Here is a 9,787-nt window from a genome sequence, read left to right on the forward strand (position 1 = left end):
CAAGATGAATAAATGCAAACACTTTAATAAATCCCTCAAATTATTTACAGTGGATAGTTTTGCATCTATCAGAGATGGGGTAAAAAAAAAAAATTGCATGAGTTTATGGAAATCCACATCAGCAGGGAATGGATGCAGACTCAAGGGGCATCACTGCACAGGTAAGCTGCTTTTGGAGGGTTCATGTAAATCCTGAAGTCCAAAAGTCAATTACTGGGGCATCTCAAGCGTGTGTTACTGAAAGACTCTGATGTTTTATTGAAGAGAGGCTTTAATTCATCAGGCTTCTCAGCTCCCTTTCATGCAGCATGGAGAGAGAGAGAGCAAGGCACCTCCTTCAGATGGCCAGTGTCATATATCACATACACACACATGCATGCACGCATGCACGCACACACACATACACACACACACACACACACACACACACACACACACACACACACACACACACACACACACACACACACCAAAAGAGAGAGAAAGAACACACACTGATGCCCAAAAACAACTCTCAGGTGGTCTGCTTCACTCCACTGACCAGACCATTACCCCACACACACACACACACACACACACACACACACACACACACACACACACACACACACACACACACACACACACACACACACAGCCCTCTCAGTGCAGACCACACAGACTAACTACACAATAAATTCATCCATGCAGCATCTTGTGCGCTTTATGTACAAAATTAACATTTCAAACAAGCCAAAGACAAATTTATTAGAAAAAAAAGCAATTCTGTCATATTGTAACCACCCACAGTTTGACAGTGACCTTACTTGCTGCATTGCTGGGCCTTGAGATCTGACTAAAGTGCTTTCTTTTGATGAAATCCACAGCACCTTGGTAGCTCGTTTCCTCACAGCTGGTTTAATGTTTTGGGAAGACGGGGGTTATTGTATTGTACTGCCATTCCAATCTGCCGCTCACAGTGTGTCCCTGTGCTTTAGTCTCACTGGAATATGAATAAACAAATACTCTTTGCCGGCTGACACAGTCTCATCACAACAGAAAGAGTCCTCCGTCTTTAATGTCTCCACAGCTGGAATGAAGGCTCATGGTGGCATTGCCCAGAGTGAGGCAAGCAGACAGCTTATTTTTCCATTGTGATTAGCCAAACTGTGCTGCTCATATACAAATGGAAATGGGATGTGCATGAGTGTCCCCCTCTCCTTACCCTCTCTCTCCCATCTGTCAAGACAATAGATTTTAATCTTTAATCCATGAGCAGTCATTGAATACTTGAGAATTACAAATTACAGATGTTTTACTGTGTTTTTTTCTCCTACAACACCTCCTGCCCGCTGTCTGTCTCCCTGTTCAGGCCCTTCAGCTACCTACTATCATGATGTTGACACACAAAGGTGTTCAGACTCTGACATTTGCCACAAACAAATATGTACAACACAGACAGACACACACACACACACACACGCACACGCCCACACACACACAAACACACACACACACACACACACACACACACACACACACACACACACACACACACACGCTCACATTACACACCCTCATTCTGTGCCATCATGGTACCATATGACACTGTCATCATTTGGTAATTAAACCCTTGCTGGCTTTAAATATGAAAAGCTGGCAAGAGTTGATGATGATGATACTGGCTGTCGCTCAGCCCAGATTTCCAACAAACCATCCAGACACCAGGCAGGAAACATATTGTCCCGTTGTTGTCTTAGTTTGGCCATCCGTTTTCCATCAGAGGAAAATAAATGCAATACAACTATAAGATTCATATACGGGTTAGGGATATAATATTAAGAAATTTGTGAACTTTTGTCTGGAAAAAAGCTCAAACACATGTGACTTCAGCCCTGGTGTATGGTGTGATAAATGATGGGCACAGTCAAGTTACAGTGGCCTCCGAATTAGGAAAGGGGGATGGTGCCAGGGAGAGATGGGGGCATAAAGGGTGAAGGAGGGAGGTTTATTTAATGTTCAGCCCATGAGCAAGTGGGACATTATTTTTAAAAAGGGGAGAGGAGGGGTGTGTGTGTGTGTGTGTGTGTGTGTGTGTGTGTGTGTGTGTGTGTGTGTGTGTGTGCGTGCGTGCATGCATGCACGTGTGTTGGATGATGAAGGGTGGAAATGCAGGTGAGAACTTTAGCTGTCCGTGGAGAGGAGACAGGAAGAGAGGGTTTGAAGATACATACTTCAACATTAACCTGCCCCCCACACCGCACACACACTCCCTCCCTTTCAGCCCCCTGGCAATCTTGGACAGAGTAGATACCACTGACCAGTCTAATGGACTATGCCATAAGATCTCTCTCCCCCACGACGGCGTCCAACCAAAATCACTCCTCTCCCTCAATTTTCAATCTGCCTCTCCTGCAGACTCCGGTCATAACCCATAAATGTGGTGTGTGGCTCTGAGAAGAGCTTAGGTTCCATTACTGACAGCCCACACAGCTTTATGGCCATTTAAGATCCTCGATTTGGGTTCCTCCCATTTGGATGTTCCTGCAGACCCCCAGTGTGTCGCCTGAACAGATAGGGGGAAAAAAAACACTTATTATGATCATTAATGTCGAGATTAGCAAGGCAGACTCAGCTCTTATGACTGGAAATGTATTTTTAATACTCACAGCGATAAACAGTAACACTGTAAAAACAACACAATAGCGTGTTGTGTGTGTGTGTGTGTGTGTGTGTGTGTGTGTGTGTGTGTGTGTGTGTGTGTCTACCACCCTGTGAATCCTGCAAACACATTGGCTGTTTCTTGTGGGTTGTAGAGAAGTTGTGCACCACATATTTGGATAACTATTTCATAATTATATAAATTGTAAAGTCACAAAAGTAAAGCTCACTGTTTTAGTCCATGTTTATGTATTTACAATGTTTGTAATACTTTATTCAAATATATTTGTTTTTTAGTAACATTCTAGGTGAAATAATATATTTTCTATACAAAAGTATGCGTTTAAACCACTAAAATTGATAACAATATGCACCTCTCGTGAAGAACTGATGGTTTAAAAAAAGCACTGAGAGTTGCAAAGTAGACCACTGTTTAAATGACATTTTAGTAAGGAGTAAGTAAGGAACAAGCTGAGTATCTTAGATATAAAGTGTTCCATTATATCCATTACTGGTCCTTGGTCCAGTGGCAGCCTTATTACCAATTCTGAACTTCAAGCACTGTAAAGAGTCTTATAATACAAAATGTTTGTTAAATAGCCGATAGAGAAGCTATAATCTTTTAATGTTGAATTTTATAGCTTTACCACGCTCTGTCGTTCTTGTGGATATTGTAATATTGCATTTTTTTACTGGTTATTCATCTGTTAATGTTCCAGTTACTAAGTTTTATATTCTCCCTTATACTTTTTTTTTGTGTTTCCTCACACTGTTAAACACACAGAGAAAGTTTCCTTTGTGAAGTTTATGTATTTCTGTGATATCTGACTAGACTCAATCTCATGAGAGGAGCACTTTGAGAAAACTGTCTTGGAGCCTATAGTCAAGGTGTTTGATAAAAAAAAAAAACTTTGTCGACCCTCAAAGTAACAGATGTGATTGGACCTCTGAATGACAATGTACACTTGAAATAACTTCTGAAATTAAATAATAAGTATTAATTGAATTCAGAATTTTCACAATTGTATTTTGTATGCCTGTTTCTTGCTTGCCCCCAACCCCCACCACCAGTGTGTGAGTGAGTGTGTGTGTGTGTGTGTGTGTGTGTGTGTGTGTGTGTGTGTGTGTGTGTGTGTGTGTGTGTGTGAGAGAGAGAGAGAGAGAGAGAGAGAGAGAGAGAGAGAGAGAGAGAGAGAGAGAGACTCTCATTTTGTTATAAGCCTGCACAAGAACTGTTATAGCTCATACAAATTAATGAATCTCGTTTTAATAAATCATTATTATCGATTGTCGTGTCGCTTAAGTGTTCATGAGGATGTGACATTTTTGGGCATCTAACTTTATGATGTCTGTCCGCTAATAATTACCATGCATGTATTATTTCTCTGACAAAAATTGGCATAAATAATTTCACAACATTTTAATAATTGCAAACTGAATTTAATAGACTGGAAAAGCTACACAACTACAAACCAACTCAATACTTTCAATAATTTCCTGTAGGCTAAATAAACTTTTTATTTTATTTTTAAAGTCGGTTTAAAATCCAGTTTTTAAACACAATTCAGTTTTACAGTTCCTTTTAATTCAGCACCTGCAACGATCTGTGTTCTTTGATTTCTATTTTTTTTTTCCTATATCAATTCCTAGGTTATTGGAGCAGGGATGCTTCCGCTTTTTGTTGTCGCCTAAACCGTTTAGTTTTGGATGATCGGTCAAAGATTTTGACAACCAGCGGGGAGAAGCACAACGCCCAGCCGGGGAGGGAGCGCAGGAGGCCGGACAGATCTACTGGGCTGCATCGGGGAGACGCACCATTAGACAAGGAGAGAGCCATGCCTCACAGCGCTGGTCGACCAGGTAAGGATTTCTCCCTCTGCCTCATACTAATGGCAGTGTTTGTTTGCAGGTATGTTGGTTGCACTGTGTGGGGCAAAACTGTGAGGAGGCTTTCTGCTTATTTGTCTGGATTTTTATTTTATATATTTGTTATTTTGTTGTTAAAAAAAAGAAAAAATCAAACAACGCATAGTGTGCTTTTTTTCATATTGTGCAGTGGCTTCATATATTTACACTTCGTTTTGTTATTGATGTCAAAAATTAAGGTCAATACATTATATTTTGATATTTTGTATTATTATTATTATTAATATTATTGTTGTTATTATTATTGTCATTGTTGCATCATTTTTTTAATAGCCTATTAATATCATCTAAGCTTGCAGGCTGTAATTGAAAAACATAGATCACAATCTAATTCACCTCTCAATTTTGGGTTTAGATGGAAAGATCAATGGAAAACAGTTGTAATGATCTAATTAATTATGGCAAAATTAAAAGCAAGTAGAAAATCAATCTGTGATGGTGTCGAGGATAGAGTCAAATTGATATCCATCTGCTCCCGTTATAAAGCGCATGAATAAGCAATCTAAGGACGCAGCTGATATCCTGCAGTTTGGCATAGCCTATCCATATGGCTTTGGGTGTCACGAGACACCAAATCATTGTGGGGTATTACAAGTGACTCCCGATATGATGCGGATGTTTTGACTAGTAGGTAAAAAATAGATCCAAGGGAAATGTGTTCAGAATTAGTTTGGTAAAATTAGACAAGAGTGGAGAGTGGAAGTATTAGATGCATTGCACCTATTGCAGGTGAGTTTTTTTATATGGCGTCTATACAGCTAAGTAGACTAGTACAGATTGAAATTGCTTACATTTCTAAAAGGCTCATACTGTTGAAAATAAATAAATCTATCATTACACTCTCACCTCAATACTCCAAGGTTTATACACCAATGCTTGCACAGGACAGAAGTAAAACGTAAGTTAACAAGCTGTACAGTCCAACTTTGAACTTGCAGTGGCTCCCAAACTGGGGTCAGGGGACCATTAGGGGTCCTCAGAAATATTGCAATTCCAGCAAAATGTTTAAAAAAAATTGTTAAGATTCTATTCATATTTTATGTAACTCTCTAACAACTCTCACATCTACAAATATTAGTGGGAACCCCTGCATCGTCGCAAACACGCAGCAAAAACACAACGGGAAGATAAAAAACAGCAATATCGATTGTTGACGTGAACGCGCATTACAGGCCATATGTTTCACAAAACGGAAGAAAAAGATTTGTTTCGTCCATTCATCATCCGCCCCTTCCGCTGCTGTCTTCCAACCTCAATGTTCTTATTAAATACCCCAAAACAACTGATTCTTTTTCAGTCTATTAGTTAGCCTACTTTTTATTAGCCTACTTATTTATTTGCACTTTGGCTACAATGGGGATAGTGTTTTCTTAAAGGAAACATCAATCAGAACAGGCCTAAAATGTAACATATGCTGATATCAATTAAAAACAACACTATGTTTAAAAAGCTGGAACGTTGCTGTAATTATTTGAAGTGTCTGAAATATATTAAAATCAACTGTTTTATAATGTGTGACAACTATGCCGAGGCTCTTCATTGTATAACGCAGGCCAACAAAAAACAAATCGAAAACAATAATCGTATTAGGTCCTTGGTGGCTGGGTTTTTAAAGGGGGAGAAGTCAGGACTAACAGTTTCTTAATTATCACGCCGTTTGTTTTGCTGTAGTCCTATGACACGGGGACGTCATCCTAGCAGTGCAGAGAGGTATGGGGGGCAAATCGGGGTGTTGTGGGGGAAATAGCAGCAGCTTTAGGGCAAAAGTGCACTGACGTGTGAAATTACAGCCCATGGTGCTACATATTGTACCAGAAGCTCACTCCCCAAAAAAAGCAAAAATAAAAAGATGTATCGTCCTCAAACTTGTCCAGAGGGCAGCTGGACGCAACACGGAGTCCTGTGCCATGAAGTCCACAAATCCTTTAAATAACATATTATTATTATTATTATTATTATTATTATTATTATTATTATTATTATTATTATTATTATTATTGTTATTGTTATTGTTATGATTATTATTATTTTTTTTTTTTTTATTTCCACAAATACATACATTGTAGTAAATGAAAGGAGATTGCAGTTGTATACGTCACGTTGGATGACTTTACCAAAACACTCTGCACTCTACACTGTGCACACACACTGTTAATATCATCAGTGCATATGAATACAAACAAACATATATATATTATGCTGGAAAAGCTGCAGCTACTTTGGCTAAACAGTCAGTTATACAGAAGTTAATTGGGTGTTTTATTCTTTGTTTCCTTTCGGATTGAGGTCTACCGGAAGAGATTAAGAGCGCATAATACAGCTACAGTAGGTTTACCTCCAACCTTTGACCCGGCCAGCTCCAGCAGCATCAGCCTACCTACCGGCCTGCCTGCCTGCCTGTCTGCATTAGCACAGCGGGCTGTGTAACCTACTGTATGAGCGCCATCTACAGATCGATGCTGCACACAGGCTGTTGGTGAAAATGATGGTGATGATGATGATGATGATGATGTTGATGATGGCCTACTGACTGACTCTCCCTCTGCAGGCTGCGAGCTCACCTTGCACACATCCTGACCACACACGGTTAAATGCAGTCAAGACATGAAGCACAGCAGCTTTTTTAGTAGCGGAACATTGGTTTTGCATCATTATGCTGAACTCAGAAGATGCAAAGACTTCTTTATTAAAGAGTGTTTTTTTATTGATTTATGAACAGGACGCTAAAAAAAAGAATGCAATGAGAAAGAAAAAAAACACATTTTCCAAAGAGATTTTATTTTTTTCATGAAAAAAAACAACTAAGCTGTGATATTTCAGGCTTTAAACTTTCCACCAGAGGCTCACTTACTGGGCCGCCAGAGGTATTTGTAAAAAATAAACCTATAGTTCAATTTCATTATTATTTAAACTGTAAGAAAATTGGGAGAATTTAAAATTAAGATTGTTTAAAATATCTTGTTTAGGTCCTTCAATATCACTTTAAAAATGTAGTGCCAACAATAAAGAATCTTCCCATGTGGGTCCCAGTCTCATCATGTGTTTCTATTGGGAGTCCTTCATATAAGCAACATTTGAGAAGCGTATGCTTTAAACAACATAACCCAGCCTGACAGTTCTTTACCTCTCTTCTACCCCCTGCCTTTAATTTCCTTGATTCTTCACCCCAAAGCCTCATCATTTCCCATTTCGTCTCCCTCCCCTTCCTGGCTGTCGGATGCAGGGACCTCCTCATTTGAGCTGCAGGTTTTTATGTGGGCGAATCACAAAGTGTTGGAATCTATTGCCTTTGTCTGACAAGTCATCCATCTCTATGCGAGGGGATCTGCGGGATGGAGGTAGTGGGGGGGGGGGCTGATCTGTGGGACTGCAGCTTTTAGAAACAGACACACAAGGAGAGGGGCTTCATTCTCAGCCCAAAGCTTCGCTCAGGCACAGCCCATTCTGGAGGAGAGGGGGACGCACTGCTCTGTACTTCGCCGTGTCCATGTTGTTGTCATCTCCGCCCCTATCTGATTAAACTACAGAGCCCGCCTGTGCTCCACGCCGTCAGAGGAGAGGGATTTTCCGGCCGCAGATTCCCGAGCGGACCCGTGGAGACTCAGCTATACTCTATTTGTTTTCCTCATGATGTCCTTTACACACAAACAGTGACCCGGTTTGAGTCAATGTTACTGCGACTAGTGCGCTCTGCACACGCGTGGGTCATGCTCTGCACCTGACAGCCCTTCTGCAAGACTTTTGAGTTTAGACTTGAACAGGAGGAAAACTTAGCATCGCCCCAAGAAGTTGTCCACTGCTGCGGACTCTTCGCACACGGAGTGTTGTACACCAAATTATATAGGCTATCCTTTTTTTTTTTTACCGCTTCAAAGCTCCATCACCGAGGCGAAACGGCGACCTCAGTCGATTACCTTTCGTTCCTTTGCTATCCCATGGATATTCACTGCAAAGCGGACCCCTTCTCGGCGATGCACCGTGAGTATACTGAATTAGTTTACATTTCGGTGTTGTGACTTTAACTCCTGCAAGATCGAAGATGTTTGCAATGACTGCGGTCTAATTTAGAAAACATGCAGTTAGATATTTTTAAAGGTCCTTTGATATAGCCTATATATTTTTCATTTTAAGTCCATTAAGGTTCGTTGTTTGCCAATGTATCCTTACTGTACTTAAGATGAACGCAGCTCCAGATTAGTAGCCTAAATTAAAAATAAATTATTATTATTATTATTATATAGCCTACGTTCATTTTTGGTAATAATAAAAATGAGAATTAGAGGCAGAGGAACCATGATAAGTGGCTGCTAAATGTTTTAAAACAGGAACATGTCTGGCTTATTTTTAAGAGCACGTGGTCACTGAGGAGTTTTGTTTTTATTTAGTATTTGTTGTGTAAAGCTTTATTGACTCAGAGGTTAATAAAAATTAAAAAACTGTGGGCTGGTTTGAGTTGCATTTACTAATAAGAGACAGAGAGACGAAATAGAAACTCCCGAATTTAAATACAAAGCGTTTATTACCTGTGAAATGACAGTTCGAGAGAGAGCCAAGGACACGCTGTGTGTAAATAAATAAACGTGTCACTTTATTTATCTCACACTTTATTCAGGAATTAAACTGACGCAGCTGCTCTAACTGTTCATTTTCTTCATGTTTTCTTCTCCATACGATATGGGTAAAGAAGACCCGGACTGCGTGTAAATTATTTATTCCTCCTCATTCGCACCATCCGCGTTTGTAATATGAGTTATCAAAGCTCATTTTAATTATTTACAATAATTGTGCGAGGGAAATTAAACAGGTTGAAACATAATATCTGCGACATGTGTTAGGCTGCAGTGGAGGATGTGCTCTTGGAAAATAGAGCCTATTGCCAATGTATAAGGAGAAAGGAGTTTACATTTATTTATTTTTATTTTTGTGGTATCAAAAAGAGCCAGTGAGGTATTTTTAGTTTATGTTTTATTTAGTTTTTATATTTTCTGTATTTGAAAGCAACACAACTCCACTTGGATTTTACTCTTTGGCTGCTTCAATTTCTACCATTACTATTATAAATATTAGGCCTATTATTATTGCTATTATAATTATGGTTATTTTTATTTAAAACCCCACTACTGTTTAAAGATATTTCAGAATTCATGCAGCAACAAAGAATGGAAATTAAAATGTGCATGCGTGCGTTTGTTTCTGTGTGTGTGTGTGTGTGTGTGTGTGT

This window comes from Sander vitreus, chromosome 17 (genome assembly GCF_031162955.1).
Source record: "Sander vitreus isolate 19-12246 chromosome 17, sanVit1, whole genome shotgun sequence".
Taxonomy (NCBI): domain Eukaryota; kingdom Metazoa; phylum Chordata; class Actinopteri; order Perciformes; family Percidae; genus Sander; species Sander vitreus.